We start from the raw sequence: 17,276 nt of genomic DNA on the forward strand, positions 1-17,276 counted from the left end.
GACGAGACATTTACTTAAAAAAAAAAAAAAATTCCGTTTTGAATGAGAAAGCTCCATAGATTTGAAGGGCCATTGAAAGATCATCTTTATTTTTCTCCTGCCTCCACAAAATACTTCATTGAGAGTCTTACAGATGAGAATGCCTTTGGCATTTAATCATGCCTCCCACCTGCCCGGGGAGACCCAGCAATCTCCCTGGGTGCCCTAGTTTGTGGTTCATCATTTCCCCTCTAGGAAGAAATTATTCTTTAATGTTAACTCTGTCAAAGTAGTGCTCTTCCTAATTGGGTTAAGAATAAACTCAGCAAGAGTTCCTGCTAAGTCAGTTTAGAGAAAATTCCCCCACTTTTTGATATCTGATGAAACCCTGGCCTGTCTTCAGCAAGAATCCTGTAAGTAGGTTTGGCAACAATCCCCCCACCTTGATGTCTTTTCTTAGTAATTTTCCATCCACTTGTCCTTATTGTATTTGGAGTCTAGTGCAATCTCTCTCACGAAGAGTCGGACAGGACTGAGCGACTTCACTTTCACTTTTCACTTTCATGCACTGGAGAAGGAAATGGCAACCCCCTCCAGTGTTCTTGCCTGGAGAATCCCAGGGACTGCGGATCCTGGTGGGCTGCCGTCTACGGGGCTGCACAGAGTCGGACACGACTGAAGTGACTTAGCAGCAGCAATCTCTATCCTTTAGTGTAATGTACACATTGCAATAGTCCTGGATAAAGTCCCTCTTCTATCATGTCGGGATAATTATTTAACATGGAACATGCTGACTATAGAAGATTAAATTCAGAAGTGCCCCTTCTCCAAGGTGCAGCATCTGTCTAAATCTGAAAGGTAACTTTTCTGTGTCATTTAACGAGGGAACTTATGCCCCCGAAGCCACTTGAGGTTTCAGGCAGGAGAATGAGTGTTTCTAATTCTGCCTTCTCACAAGATTCCTGGCACTCAACTGAGATGAAAGGATGGTGGGAAATGATGAGTAAACCCAAGAGTGGGGTTTCTGTTGCAAGTTCTAATTACCTCTGAGTTACCAAAAGAATACTCTTCTATCTAAAACTCTGTCTGCTGTGGTGAGTGATCTCAGAATCCTGGATATATTTCCATTAATGTTACTTACTAGTCTTTTGAAATGCACTAAGAGTTGACACCTCCTACACACACACAGCTTACTGTTGAGGTGGTAGTCTTCCTTACTGCGGTAAGAATAAACTCAGTTATATCTTATAAGTTATAAGATAAGTTATATCTTATTCCTTTATAACTGAATATTAAAGAAATGAGAATTTATATTTAGACCTACAAAGAAAATCTTCCACTTCTGTTTTCAACTGCTAGATATGGGGGCTAACTAAGACTGGAGATTAGGTTACTCTGTGCCTGACACAGTGGGTTATCTCATTTAATCCTTATAAGAGAAGCACTTTTACTATCCCCATTTTATAGTTGATAAAATTGAACCTTAGAGAAATAGTTACTTGCCCCAAGGTCACACAGCTAGTTAGTGCCATTAGAAGGCTTTGAACCCAGCATTCTGACTCCAGTGTACTCAATCACTATACTCACTGTATTTTTCATGAAAGTTCAGTAATCTGTAAGGGAAGACAGACAAACACATAAATGAGTTTAATACCATGATACTGGCTTTAGGAGAATTGTTATGGTGCTGAAACAAAATTGGTTTTTCCTAGGGCCAAGAAGGAAGCTTTCAAAGAAGTGTTAAAGAGAAAGTTATTCTGAAGTCTGTTAAAATGATAACAAGACTTTATTCAGAGCTATTACAATAGAAACATTACAACAGGGGAAAGAGATTGCGCTCAACTCCAAATACAATAAGGACACATAGGAATTCATAGCCATTAAGCAGAGTAAAGGGGTGAGTAGATGCAAAACTGCTAAAAGGATTTGACACCAAGAGTAATGAGGCTTCTTGCTCAACTGACTTAACAGGATTTTTGCCGAGGTCGGGCTAGGAACTGATTAGATATCAGGGTGGAGGATTCTTTCTGAATCAACTTAGGGTTTTTGCTGAAACTGGACTTGGCAAGGATAGACACAGAAGCCCAAGTATGAGGCCGAGTTGAGAAAAGGGCTCAGAGGAGCCTAAGCAGAGTTTGGTCAAAGAGAGAGTGTTTGTCAGATGCTTGATTTATGTGAATAACAAATGTGGCAGGCAGAAAAAGGGATGGAAGGGGAATTTGAGATGGAGGGAGGGAGTGGCCATTGGCCAACGGCAGTGGTGCCGTTGTTACCAGAATTCTCTGTAATGATGGAAATGTCCTCTATCTGCACTACTGGGTCCAGAAGCCACTCACCACGTGTACACCACATAGAACACTTGAAATATGGCTATTACAACTGGGAACCGGATTTTTATTTAATGTAAATTTAACTAGGTTTATGTGACCACTGTCCCAGCTAGTGCAGATCTGCTGGAGCTGGGTGACAGGGCTGTGGACTTTGGAAAGTAGAAGCAGGGGCAACCTCAAGGTGCCCCACTAGCTCCTGCTGCTCTCACCTTCACCCTCAGCTCTAGTCCTGCCCAGTCCTATCCAGAAACCAGTGACTCCTCTGGCCTTTGGACTGTCAGCTCCACGGAAAAGGAAGGTGAGAGGAATTTTATCCCTGAAGCTTGCTATCTCTGTAACCATCTAGAGACTCTACAGTTTGATGACTTGACTTACAATGTAGAGATAGCTTGTGTGCCCAGGTTTGAGAAAGAGAAGGAGTAATCAATGGCAAGAAGGCAACTAAAAATTATGTCAAGTAAGGTGTTTCATAAACTTCAAGAGAAACCAGAACCAGGCATGCCCCACATTAATCAGGTGTTTCTAAAATGTGCTGGCAAACCAATCACCTACTTAGAACATCAGGGGATGCTAATATTTAAGGGTGCTTTGGAATGTCCTGTTAAAATTTTGGGAGGCATATATTTGTGTTTATAAAGTACATTACGTAAACAAAAAAAAAATTTCTGTAATTCCACTCATGTTTTCAAGACTGCCATCTGTAGAGAAAAATGTGCCTGTTGCACACTCTTCCTTTAATTAGCTGATTCAAATCGACTCAATAGGAATTATTTCACAATTCTGTAAATTGTAAGTAATTTGTGGACAGGTAATTTTGACTTGTCTGATAGAGGTTTGATTGTTTTCCCTCCTTTTCTTGTGGGGAAAAAAAAAATCAGTTTTGCCTCTGCTTGCAACTCCTTTCAATATTCTAATGGAAGTTATTTTCACATATTGAGGTATGGGGCGATCATTCTGGCTTCAAGATGATTTAACTTGAACTTTATGCTGTTTGTGGCCTATTAAACGTATATTCTATATCTGTTTTGCCATAAAAGAAAATGGTATAGTGACCAAAAGTTTAAAATGTCCATAAAAATTAAGTGCCTCCCTTCCTAGGACACCAATGCTTGAACTCCTTTGATGATAAGACTCCCTTCCCAGGTGTCAAGACCATACCAACTTGCTGTGTAAGTGCTGATCTGCTTTTTTTTTTAAGTTGAAGGAATGTATCCCTGATGATTTGTTTGATATTCTTTGTTCTGACAAGATATAAAACTGTATGGAAAACCATGCTTCTCCAGAGCAGTTCTTCAGAGTTATCTGAGTGGCTGTGTCCTGGGTTACAGTCCTCAATTTGGCTAAACTATAACTCTTTTCTATACCTATAGCAGTTTGGTTACTAATTATTTACATTGACAATGCTTGAGGTAGTTGGCAGGATATCAGAAAAGCTGGCCTGAGGTCACCTATATCCTACTTAGGGCTGGTGCTTGGTACCAAGCCCCTTAAGGACCCCCATCCCCACCCCACCTCTGCCTCACAGCACTCTTCAGATGCTTTGGCGAGTTTTCCCTGATATCTGGATATCCTTTTATTAAATGATAGTCCATGACTTTTATTTGAGCTGTTATCTTAAGATCTGTAGTCTTAAGGGGTAACAGCTCATTTCCTACGTGAAAGGAAACTAGGGAGAATTCCTAGACAGAAGTCATAGCGGAAATTCCTAGGCAGGGACCAAGGGGTAATTTTTAGGCAGGAAAGACCTAGAAGAAACTTTGGAATGAACTGGGTTGGCTGACCTTTTTTTAAAAAAAAGTGTGGCTTAAAGTTGGAAAGATGTATATGTTATAGTAAAATTAAACTTTTTTAAAAAACGAAAAACTGTGCTTCTAAAGCTTATCAACTCATGGACAGACAGCCACCCACTGAACTGTTGGCTTCATGTACTATTGATGTGGAGCCAGCACTTGCAAGTACTTAAGTATGTGTGTGAGTCGTTCAGTCGTGTCCGACTCTGCGACCCCATGGGCTGTTATAGACTGTAACCTGTCAAGCTCCTCTGTCCACAGAATTCTCCAGGCAAGAATACTGGAGTGGGCAGACATTCCCTTCTCCAGGACATCTTCCCAACCCAGAGATCAAACCTGGGTCTCCTGTATTGAAGGCAGATTCTTTAACATCTGAGCCACCAGGAGAGCCCCCTTGGCTCAATTAGTAGAACCTAAAATTGAAAAAAGAAGGTGGGAGAAGGAAGAAGCCTTTTAAACTCAAGCAAGAACTCTACGAGATCTTTCCGTGTGTCTATCTGGATGTATGTGTATATCTGTGTGTCTTATAAATATGATATGTTTCTATCTCCAGATGACATTATCTAATTTATAAAAGAGCTGTATTTACTTGACTTCAGCATAAGCACCTACAAATCAAATATTTCTAAATGTAACAGAAAACTAACCTCCAAGGTGACAGGGTAGAAGGATATGTGCCTTCTACTTTGGTGCCAGAGCACCAAAACCACAATTAGCTGTTGAACAACCATTGTCAGGAGGATGCTGGGACCTACTAAAAAATATACCCCCAATCCAAAGACAAAGCAGAAGCCTCAACAGGATGGTAGGAGGGGCACAATCATGATAAAATCAAATCCCATATACCTGCCAGGTGGGTGACCCACAAACTGGAGAACAATAATACCAAAGAAGTTCTCCCCCTATTGTGAAGATTCTGACCCCCACATCAGGCTTTCCAGCCTGGGGATCCAGCAAAGGGACTGGGAATCCCCAGGGAATCTGACTTTGAAGGACAGCAGAATTTAATTACAGGACTTCCACGGGACTAAGGGAAACAGACTTCACTTTTGGAAGGCACAGACAAAATCTTGAGCTCACCAAGACCCAGGGGAAATGCGCAGTGACCCCACAGGAGACTGAACCAGACATACTTGCTGGTGTTGGAGGATCTTCTGTGGAGGTGTGGGTTGGCAGTGACTCTCCATGGGGATGGGGGCACTTGGAACAGTAGTCCTGGAAGGTGCCCCTTGGTCTAAGTCCTCTTGGAGGTCTCCATTAACTCTGCTACAGAGCCTGTTAGAGCCCAGGGCTGGGTCACCTAAGGCAAAACAATTAACAGTGAGGGAGCACAACCCCACCCATCAGCAGATAAGAACAAGACCCAGTTTTTCCCTCTGCCAGTCCCTCCCCAGGAAGCTTACACAAGCCTCTTAGCCTCCTCCATCAGAGGGCAGACAAAAGAAGCAAGAAGAACCACAATCCCGCAGCAACTAGAACAAAAACCACAACACAGAAAGTTAATCAGAATGAAAAAGCAGAAGGTTAGGTCCCAGATGAAGGGACAAGATAAAATCTGAAAAACATCTAAATGAAGTGGAAACGGGCAACCTTCCAGAAAAAGAATTCAGAATAATGATGGTAAAGATGATCTAGGATCTCAGAAAAAGAATGGAGAAGATGTAAGAAATGTTTGCCAAAGACCTAGAAGAACTAAAAAACAGGCATATGAGGATGAACGATACACTAGAAGGAATCAATGGCAGAATAAGGCAAAAGATTGGAAAGGTAACCTGGAAGAGAGAATGGTGGAAATCACTGCTGCCAGACAGACTATAGAAAAAAGAATTAAAAAAAAAAAATGAAGACAACCTAAGAGACCTCTGGGACACGCCAACATTTGCATGAGAGGGATCCTAGAAGAAGAGAGAGAGATAAGACCTGAGAAAATATTTGAAGAGATAATAGCTGAAGAAGACTTCTAGGAAAGGAAGTAGTCAAGCAAGTTCAGGAAGTACAGAGAGTCCCATGCAGGATAAACTCAAGGAAGACCACACTGAGACACATAGTAATCAAGCTGACAAAAATCAAAGACAAAGATAAAATATTGAAAGCAACAAGGGAAAAATGACAACATATAAGGGACTCCCATGAGTTTATCAGCTGATTCCTCAGCAGAAACTCTACAAACCAGGAGGGAATGGCATTTAAAGTGATGAAAGGGAAGAAACTACAACCAAGAATATTCTATTTAGCAAGGAGCTCATTCAGATTTAACAGTTAAAAGTTTTTTCAAATGCCATTTGTCATCAAAACTAAGGCTTGCACTAAAGGGACTGAACCCAAGTATTAGGGAAATGACTTTCACACAAAGGCAAAGACAACAGAATCTGTAAAGGTTATGGCACTATAGATAAAGTCCATTCTACCTTCATAAAAATGAACCCTTCATTGTTGAACTTTTGCCATCCTGATGTCCTTGGAACATGGCAACAGTCTGCTCCCAAATCAGAGACATTAAGATGGGTAAACAATAGCTATAAATTAAGCAATTGAGGCTATGGGAAACCCAGTACAGCGGCTCGGCTCTTCCTGGTTCCCTGGCAAGCCCCATTTTTGCTTGATGGGTTAAACTCTTCCCTTGCTGCCAGGCTGACATCCTCATAGTGACAAAGAAACTGTTAGAAAATGTATTTTCCATGTGGAGTATGCTTTTGCCAGTGATCAAGGCACCTGCTTCACTGGGAAAATCATAGTTGTCTTCTCTTTTATTCTGTTTATTTTTGACTGTGTTGCACAGCTTGCGAGATCTCAGTTCCCTGACCAGGGATCTAATCCATGCCCCTTGTAGTGGAAGCAGAGAGCCCTAACCACTGGACTGCCAGAGAATTTCCAACATAAGAGTCTTAAAAAAAAAAAACCTCACGAACTTCTTAAAATTATTACTGTCACTAACATCCTCAATCACCAGACAATTTCAACAAAACTAAAGGAAAAACTTAACTCAAGAAGGACAAAAATCAGCTACATAGGATTTGACTAATTGGTAAATGTGATTATGATTTTTGTGACTTTTGTCTGAAATACTGCTGACTTCTAATCTTTGTCTTCCAGATATAAGGGAACTTTTCTCCTTAAACTAATTATGGCTTATTGCAATTTGGTAAATTATACCTTTATAAGCAGAATTCATGTGAGAGTTGAACCATAAAGAAGGCTTAGCACTGAAGAATCAGTGCTTTTTAACTGGATGTTGGAGAAGACTCTTGAGAGTCCCTTGGATTGCAAGATCAAACCAGTCAATCCTAAAGGAAATCAGTCCTGAATATTCATTTAAAGGACTGATGCTGAAGCTGAAGCTCCAATACTTTGACCACCTGATGCAAAGAACTGACTCATTGGTAAAGACCCTGATTCTGGGAAAGGTTGAAGGCAGGAGGAGAAGGGGACAACAGAGGATGAGATGGTTGGATGGCATCACCGACTTGACGGACATGAGTTTGAGCAAGCTCGGGGAGTTGGTGATGGACAAGGGAAGCCTGGTGTGCTGCAGTCCACAGGGTCACAGAGAGTTGGACACGACTGAGCGACTGAACTGAACTGAACTGAACTGAAGCAGAATTAAAGCCCTTTTCTGTTTACCTGATCCCTGCAGAATTTAGAAACTCCTAGGTTCTCAGCAGTCTTTCCCACAAAGGCAAAATGGTTATAAGATGCAAGAAAGACTGACTTTTTAAATGATCTGTCTAGTTGGCTCCCCCCAGGAATAGTCAGTTTTTCCACTTTGCTTCATAGACAACTATCTGATTTATTGTCATAGTATGTATTATTATTCTTTTCCTAGAGGAGCCTGGTGGGCTACAGTCCACTAGGTCGCAAAGAGTCGGATATGACTGAGCAACTAAGCACAGCACATGTTAAAAGTAAAGTCCCTGGAACAATGCTGGTACTCCTTTGATGAGAAAATTCCCTTCCCAGGTGCCAAGGTCATGCTGATTTGCTGCGTGCATCCTGATATTTGTTTGTTTTTTTTAAACCTTGAAGGAATGTATCCCTGATTTGTTTGATGTTTTTTTGATCTGAAAAGATATAACACTGTTTCCCCGGACAAGTTCATCAGAGTTATCTGAGAATTTTCTCAGAGTTATCTGTCTCTTGGTTGGCTCAAATATAACTCTTTTTTATTCCTGTCATAGTTTGGTTATTAATTATTTACACTGGCAATTCTTTTTAATCAGACAAATTGTGCTGCTTTTTTTGAACTAGCTGAGCCATCTGTCTTCACTGAATGAGCTAAAATCTTTAACATGAGTTCAAATTCACTTTTATACCTGTGTGAATCATGGTTTTACCTTTTCTGGTGAACATTTTCTTACTATTTTAAACTTTTAATGCATGCAAATACATATTTGACATAATTGTAGTCATAGTCTTTATAAATTTTTTTTCAGTTACTATTATCAGTTAAAAAACTTTTGTATACTGCTGTAAAGCTTCATAATGATTGGGAGGTTTTTGGCTGTTGTTGCATAAGTGATTCTACTACAGCTTTCTTCCCTATTCTCTAACCATTGAATATTTAAGTTATTCAACCTTTACTTATTATTGTTATTATTTGACCATGCTGTGCAGCATACAGGATCTTAGTTCCTCAACCAAGGACTGAACCCAGCACCCCTGCAGCGGAAGCATGGCGTCCTAACCACTGGACTACCGGGGAACTCCCCAAACAACTTTTAAAAAGCAAAGAGTCTGCATTTGCTTAACTCCTTCTGAAATTCTTGAATTTGACTATCATTACTATTTTTTAAAATAAATAAATAAGTATTTATTTGTTTATTTGGCTTTGTCAGATCTTAGTTGCTGCATGCCGGATCTTCGTAGCCTCGTGTGGACTCTTTCGTTGCGGTGTGTGGACTCCAGTTGTGGTGAGCAGACTCAGTAACTGTGTTACTAGGGCTCCAGAGCATGTAAGCTTCAGTAGTTGCAGCATGTGGGTTCTCCAGTTGAGGCACAGAGGCTTAGTTGCTCTGTGGTATGTAGGCTCTTACTTCCTTGACCAGGGATGGAACTTGTGTCCCCTGCATTGCAAGGTGGATTCTTAACCACTGGACCACCAGGGAAGTCATATAAAATGATACCAATGTGTAGGTGAGAGGGCTCCATACTATATACTCATTTCACCCGCATACATGGGTACATAGTCTGGAGTCTATAAAAGAGGTATTAGTGGGAAATGAGTATTCCAAACAATTTGAAGGAAAATAAAAAGGTAACTCTGACTATACAGGATCCTTTTGCTACATGTAGTAGTGCCTTCAATGTGGGAGACCCGGGTTTGATCCCTGGGTCAGGAACATCCCCTGAAGGAAATGGCAACCGATTCCAGTATCCTTGCCTGGAAAATTCCATGGACAGAGGAGCCTGGCCAGCTACAGTCCATAGAGTTGGACACGACTGAGCGACTTCAGTTTACTTTAGTGTACTTACAAATACGTGCGTCTGGTGTCTCCAAGGCATCTAGGAAGCTGCCCTGCACACATAAAGTGTTCAAGTAATGTACCTGTTATTTCCTCTGCAGTCAGGGCCACTTTCTATGGAATTTGTTTCTAAACGCATCTGCACCAAAAAAAGGGGGTGCCGTGCAAACAATCATGAATAATAGCTCCTTTCAGGGAAAGCTGTTTCCCCCAGAAGGCAGAGGGAAGATGAAAAAGGACAAAATAAAAACAGAAGCTGGAAGCTCCATTGCTCCTGGGCAAGCAGCCCTATTCCCTGGGCCTCTCTGAGCCCTATCAGATACATACCAAAATGGGAGACATCAGAAGAGGTGCTGGACAGCAATTTATGTTTCTCTTTCACCAATAACAGTACTAAGAAGTATGTGAAGGAAAGAGCAGTTCTCTATGAAACCCTGCAAGGCCTTGGCCAAGGCATCATATTCTTCCAGGCCTCTCTTTTCCTCTTCTGCAAACAAGAGATATACCAGGGGAGTCTTTAAGATCTCTTCCGATTTCACAAGACTTCTGTGATTGGACATACCTCTATAATATTTCCTAATACATTACATCATTTCTATTTCCTACGTCATCCCTGGTACATATACCAGTACTTTCTTTTGATTGGCACAAGAAGAAGGGGCTTTTAGGCTGGATCTTGGATCAGGGGACCAAAAGCAGGATACTCTATCTTTTTACATTAATTACTTAAAGGAAGTGTCTCAAACTGGGAAACAGAGTGTGTGTCAACTGTAAATAAACTTCTGAGGGTTCTGTTATTGTCTTTGATTTATTTAGTCAGGTGGGTGCCTTAGGAACAAAACGACAGTGCAAACAACAGCTTCAGACCTGTATTTTTTCACATACTCTTGCTTCTTAGTTGGAGCTCAGAGGAGGGGACATAGCTTACATTTTTTGAGGACTGCAAGGACCCTCTAACACACTGCTTTATCCTTCACACCTAGGCTCAGAAAACTCCAGTGTTTGTCATGTGGGTTTTCCTGTTTCTGGTTTGTCTGCTACAAATCGCTGATGCTCTCAGATTTCCTGGCTGTCACTCTCTGGCCCTGGAGGGGATGCCTGAGGGGGTTGAACCCTGCTTTGCTCTCCAGTGGGGGCAGCTCTACTGTTCACCCTGTGTTTGTTCCTGTCATTACCCCTGAAAGGACAGCAGTGCCAGGCTCTGGCCTATTAGCTCCCACTGCGGCCAACCCTCTCATAAATAACCCGTTGTCAGGGATTTTAATGGAAGCCCTCTGGAAGCTGTAAATCTTTGTGGCTCCCTCCTGCATCCTCTCTCTCATTTCCATCACAATATTACTCCAGAGGGACCGGAGACCAAAGCAAGCCTGAGCTTGCCAGAGCAGATTGGTAGGACACTGGGGAAAGAAAGAGGCGGGATGGGGGAGGGGAACAGAGCTGGGACAGTTGGCCTTAGGGAAGCATCTGTTGGGTGGCCAGTTGATGATGGTCACCTGATCCCCAAGACCCTGGAGAGGGGGAAGGGCAAGATGGCCCTTCTTCCCACCTGGTGGGAAGAAGGAAGAGAACAGGATGGCAGAGAGGCTTCTGGAAGGGTGCACCTCGGGCCCTCCAGTGTGAATTTAAGCACCAAGTAGCAGGATTTTAGTGTCTGCTTCAGTTAAGCTATGCCTTTGCCTCTAGCCTCCTGCTTGAGCAGATCAGCAGGTAAAGGGGTGGTGTCCTGTGTTGGCAGGAAAACTTTTCCTCTACCAATTTAGGTCTGAAAGGTAACAAAGTTTTTATGTACACCAGAGCATTCAGGAGTAACTACCCCAAATAGCTAGGGATTAAGGTTTGGACATCAGTTTAATAAGAGTGGGGGTGGTTAGGGATTCAAAAGATGGAAGTCTCTAATGAGACTTGTTTACACAATTTTTTGGAATGTCCAAGAAAATGGACATTCCAAATGGCTGGGTGGTGCCTGCCTGACTGGAGATCTTCCTGGATGGGTGGAGGGGGTTGCCAGGTTGTGACCACTGGTGTTTGGAAAACTCTGGTTTATTTATATCAGGGAAGTTCAAATTGGATTTCTTTCTGCATCGGCTGTAGCCCAAATACTTCCAACTTAAAGTAAAAACTCTCCTGAAGGTTTTTTTTTTTTTTTTAAGTCCATTCACCTGCTGTTTCTCCAGTATTCTGTCAGCATGGCACGAAGTCCTGGGCACAAAGTTCCCAGTGAACCTGCTAAAACTTAGCTCCTGGACTAACTTCAGCATGCTTCACATCACAGATGTGGATTTTGTCTTTTCCCTTAGTTGTTTTGACTACAGGTTTTCTTAGAAGGCCTTCTCCTTCTTACATGTCTCCCCTCAATTGCTGGAAAAGAAAGTAATGATCCAAGTCTTACATAAATCTTATTCCTTAGGACTGAACGATCTTTTTTCACAAGAGCAGTTACATTTCAGTGGCATCAAGTCAAGCATCTGGAAAAATTTCAAGAACGAAGAGGGATGTATATCCCCCCTCGGTTCAATCCGTAAGGGAGTTTCTCAGAATCGCTATGGTTCAAGACTTAAAAGCAATCCTCTGCTCAATCTTTCACCAATCTGAATTAACCCAGGCAAAAACAGCTCTGTGCTGTGCTTAGTCTCTCATCGTGCGATTCTTTACTGGCTGCCGATCCTTTCCAGGCAGGACTCTAAGCTCAGACAGCTGGAAACTTTAGGAAACCACAATTATTTGAATCCAGTCACTACTCTGATTCTCCACCTGAGAACAGTCAAGGTCTTATTTTGAGAAGTCAAATCCCCCGAGCCCTGGGCGGCTCCTTCTTATTGGCCAGTTCAGTAGCGGGGTCAGGACCCCCCCCGCCCCCACCCTCTGACGTATCATGATTCAATAAGCCTGAGCGGTTCGTCACAGGCTTGTGATACCCATTTTACCGCTAAAGAAGCTAAGTCTCAGGTCACGTCGGCTGTCCGAGGTTACACAGGCAACCTGAGATCTCGACTTGGGTTTCAATCTAGCCCTCTCCGCTCGGTGTTTCCTGCTCCGGGTAGTGGATGTTTACCCTCTACCCAGTGCCTAAGGCCCAAGGCGCCCCTCGCTGGGACCGGCTAACGGCCCTGGAGCTCCAGAGTCAGACGTTCTGATTCGCTCGGGCCCCCGACGTTCAAGCCGCGCCTGCGCACGACGGCCGGACGGCGCGGGCCGGGTCCGCCTAGGAGCCGGGGGCGGGGCGGACCGGGGAGGGCTGGGCGGATCTGGTAAGGCGGGGACCCGCGGAGGGCAAGCGGTAGTTGCGCCTCGCGCGCGGGGAGCGCGGCCCCGCGTCCCAGCGTCCTCGGCGTCTCTCGGGACGACCTCGGGCGCTTCTCTCTCCGAGCGGTTAACTGGATTCGGGAGGCGGGGGGCATGCCAACTACCGAAGGGGCCAATCGAAGGCCTGGAAAGCCCTATATGCAAATAGGGGGGCCGGGCGGACCCCAAATTAGGAGCGGCTCGGGTTGGGGTTAGGGGTTGTCTGGCAGCCAGAGGGAGCGTGTCTCCTTCGAGGAGGGGACCCACGAGTGTGCTTGAGAGCTATACGGGCGGCAGAGCGGGGGCGAGACGGGGGAATAGGAATTGCGGGTAAGAGCGCCCCAAAGCCCGCTGCTGCCCCCAGGCCGCGGCCTCCTAGTGCCTCCCCAGTGAAAACCGGCTTCTACATGCCCCCCCTGGTCCCCCACGGTGCCCAGTTTCCCATGGCTACCCCTCTCCCCTTCCCTGGGGGGCATTCTGTGGCAAAAGCCTCCCGCACGCCCCTGCTTTCTCTCGGTTCTGCTGTAGCCCGCCTCTTCTCTGCAGGTCTAGGTATCGCTCGCCCTCTTCCACGCCCCATACTCAGTTCACTGCTAAGATATTCTCACTCCCTTTTCTCGTCCTCAGGACCCCGTGCCAGACCTTTCTCACACACCAACCATTCTTTTCCCAGCTCCTCAGTCTTTCCTAACCTACCTTTCCTCCCAAACCTGGGTCGCCCTCTGTGCGCACCCTCACTTCCTGCCCTCCCTGGATTTCCCCAAACCTTTGCCCCCAGGGAGCTGTCCCTGAGATACCAGAGATCCCTGGGAATCGCACAACTCTGTCCCTTTCCTCCTTCCTCATCCTCGGATCCTTCTCCTGATCACCTTTCTTCCTTTGTCTGGAGAATCCTTACAGAAAGACATTTCTGTTTCTCGTGGCAGCGCAGCCCCCTGCAAATAACCTACCTCCTTTCCAGCCCTCTCCAAATAACCTATCTCCTTTTTCTTTCACTTCTAGGCGTTATTTCTCACCTTCCTGAAGGAAAACCCTTCTAGGCTTGAGGAAAGTTCTTTGGGATTTGAACCCTAGGGGAAAATGTAACATATTTATTAATAGGAATGAACTTGGGAAGGGAGCTACAGTTTACTAAACCCTAGTATGTGCTAGGCACTTAAGTTATTTATTGTGTACACCAGTGCCACAATTATATTTTCATTTTACAGTAGCCCTTATTTTGAACCAAACATTACTTTAAGAGCTTTAGAAATATTAACTCACTTAATCTTTAAAGCAACCCCATGAGGTGAATATCATTTTACTTACGAGGGAAGTGAGGTACAGAGAGACTCACTCACCCACAGTCACCCTTCTGTTACAGTAAGCGGTAGAGGTGGGGTTTGGATCCAGAACCAATCTGTCTTTGCTAGTTACGCTCTGCGTATTGTGGAGAAAATGATTGGGTATGAGCCTGCCTGAAAATTGCATCTTCCAGTCTTACAGAATGCCTTGATTTCTAGCAGAATAAAAGATGGCATCTGAGTCAGCAAGTTTCTTGTTCGCAGGGAATGTGGCCAGTTATTCTCAGCACTTACTGGCAAAACCCTTGAATAGTTGAGTGCCTCCCTTGTTAGTCTGTGTTTCTTCAGGCCCTGTGCTGAAATTCAAAGGGTGGATAGAATGAAAAGCCAAAAGACCATAGTGAAAGTGAAAGTGAAAGTCTCTCAGTTGCGTCCAGCTCTTTGTGACTCCATGGACTGTATAGTCCTGGAATTCTCCAGGCCAGAATACTGGAGTGGATAGCCGTTCCTTTCTCTAGGGGATCTTCCCAACCTAGGGATTGAACCCAGGTCTCCTACATTGCAGGCAGAGTCTTTACCAGTTGAGCCACCAGGGAAGCCCTTCCTTTCTGAAGTCATAGTTTTATGCTAAAATATAGACCAAATAGTGCTCAAATTGACTCTGGTAACAAGGGGCAGGAAAAAAAAAAAAAAAAAAAAACCTTGCTAGAGTAGGGGAAGGAGTGGAGGACCATAGTAGGCATTTTGTTTCATCTTGCCCGCTTCAAAGTTCAAAGCACTTTCCTGGATATTAAGCTTTTATCTTCTTGGTGAGTCTGTAATGATGGAAAAGATAGGAAATGAGGGCGAATATAAGCACTGGCTTCTAAATATGATATCCTATGTCAAAGAGGCAAAGCTAAAAGCAAGATCCAGAGATCTTACTCCGTATCTTTTTTTGCCCTATCTCCTGTCTTTTCTAAGAGCTAGCAGAGGCGTTCTATGCTTCTGGTAGGGGAATGAGGACCAAAAGATGAAAAGGTGAGTGGAGTGCAGGAAAACCTGTTATTTGGAGGAAGAGAAGGAAGTCACAGGCAGACACAGTAGGAAAACTCTTAGTGCTGAATGAATTCCTACAGACCAAAAGAAAAGCCTGGGTTGTGAAGGTCAGGGTTAGAAAACCTAGGCTAACATTTGAAACACTTAACAACCAAATGATTCTTTCCTCCCTTTTACAGACCCCCATATTAATCCCTGGTAGCTCAGCTGGTAAAGAATCTGCCTGAAATGCAGGAGACCCCAGTTCGATTCCTAGGTTGGGAAGATTCCCTGCAGAAGGCATAGGCTCTCCATTCCTGTATTCTCGGGCTTCCCTGGTGACTCAGATGGTAAAGAATCTGCCTGCAATGGGGGAAACCTGAGTTCAGTCCCTGGGTTGGGAAGATCCCCTGGAGGAGGGCATGGCAACCCAGTGTAGTATTCTTGCCTGGAGAATCCCCATGGACAGAGGAGCCTTGCAGGTTGCAGTCCATCGGTCACAGAGTCAGACATAACTGAGCAACTAAACATATTAATTCTGCCTAGCAAAGGAAAGCACTAAACATTTCCCACCCTTCTGTAGCACCTCTCGGGCCCAGAAGAGTAGTCAACGTGTCGTCTTTGAGAAGTGGAAATGAGTCCCTCCAAGTACCCTGCATTGTGTTTGCTTGCGTAGAGCTCTCCCAGTGCTCATCCCCTCCCCCTGGTGGCCAATGGAAGTCATTTTCATGCTGTCACTAGGCTTTGGTTGGCAACCTCTACTTTGAAGATCCTAAGATCAAATCCGATACCAAAATTCAAACAGGTTTTTTTTCATGGTCTTAACTATTTTACTTGGGAAGGGGAATTGACTGTGTCTTGTGTCATCAAGAAAAACAAGATGATATTTGCTATGTTTGCTACATATATTTGTGCAGCATAGTATGTATGTTGTTTTTGCTTTAACTCCCCAAGTCCCTTGGTCTATATTGCCTGCCCACTGACTGGCATAATGGAAAGCTATGTCGAAGGGCAGGAAGCTGGGGCTTTGATCCTGGCTCTGCTGACTTCTCTCTGGCTTTCTACAAGCTGTCCCTCTCCGCTAGCTGGGAAGGGGATTTCAAAACCTCTAAGAAGCAAACAGACTGAACTGGACAATTTCCAAGGTTCCTCCCAGCTGTAATATTCAGGAGTTCCACTGGAACATGCTCTAATTACACTCAAATAAGAGCCCTGGTACAGTGTGGACACTGGCCAAAAGAAGGGAAAGAAACAGAGTAATACATATACAGTAGGAACAATAGGGCTGGTCTCAGATTATGTCAGGTCTGGGGAGATCCAGGCCCCTTGTTGGAAGTGGGAATTTGGAAATATTTGGTTTAAAGGAAAATGGTGTGGGACCAGCTGATTCTTAAGAGGCTAACATCACCAAGACTGCTTCTGGGAGCTAGGAGATCAGTCGCTTCACTTTATGATGGTTACGGTCGTTTACGGGTGGTTGGAAGAGAGGAAAAAGGCAGTGGATGGAGTGTAGAGGAGAGATAGGCTGTGGGGTCAGATGAATATGAATATAGCTTCTAATCCCAGGTCTGCCTCTTACCCTCTCTGTGTTTCAGCCTTCTCATCTGTAATAGAAGTAAGAGAGTATCTATGGTATGATATTATGAGGATGAGATGAGACAGTATGTATGTAAAGTGCTTTAGTATAATTAATACCTGTTATACTTGGTAAGTATAATTAATACCTGTTATACTTGGTAAGTGGGCTTCCCAGGTGGCGCTAGTGGAAAAGAATCTGCCTGCCAATGCAGGAGACGTAAGAGACATGGGTTTGATCTCTGGGTTGGGAAGACCCCCTGGAGGAGGGCATGGCAACCCACTCCAGTATTCTTGCCTGGAGAATCCCATGAACAGAGGAGCCTGGTGGGCTATACAGTCCATAGGGTCACACAGAGTCACACAGGACTGAAGCGACTTAGCACACACGCTTGCATTCTTGGTAAGTAGGTTGTAAATAGTATTTACTATTATAGTGAATGAAACTGTTTTAAATGCCTGATATATGAAAGGATGCAAAGTCAGTGCTTTACAAAAGTTACTTTTTATGCTCACACAACATTTCTATTCTATAGATGAGGAAAAGGAACCTTAGAAAGG

Source organism: Capra hircus, chromosome 19 (assembly GCF_001704415.2).
Source record: "Capra hircus breed San Clemente chromosome 19, ASM170441v1, whole genome shotgun sequence".
Taxonomy (NCBI): domain Eukaryota; kingdom Metazoa; phylum Chordata; class Mammalia; order Artiodactyla; family Bovidae; genus Capra; species Capra hircus.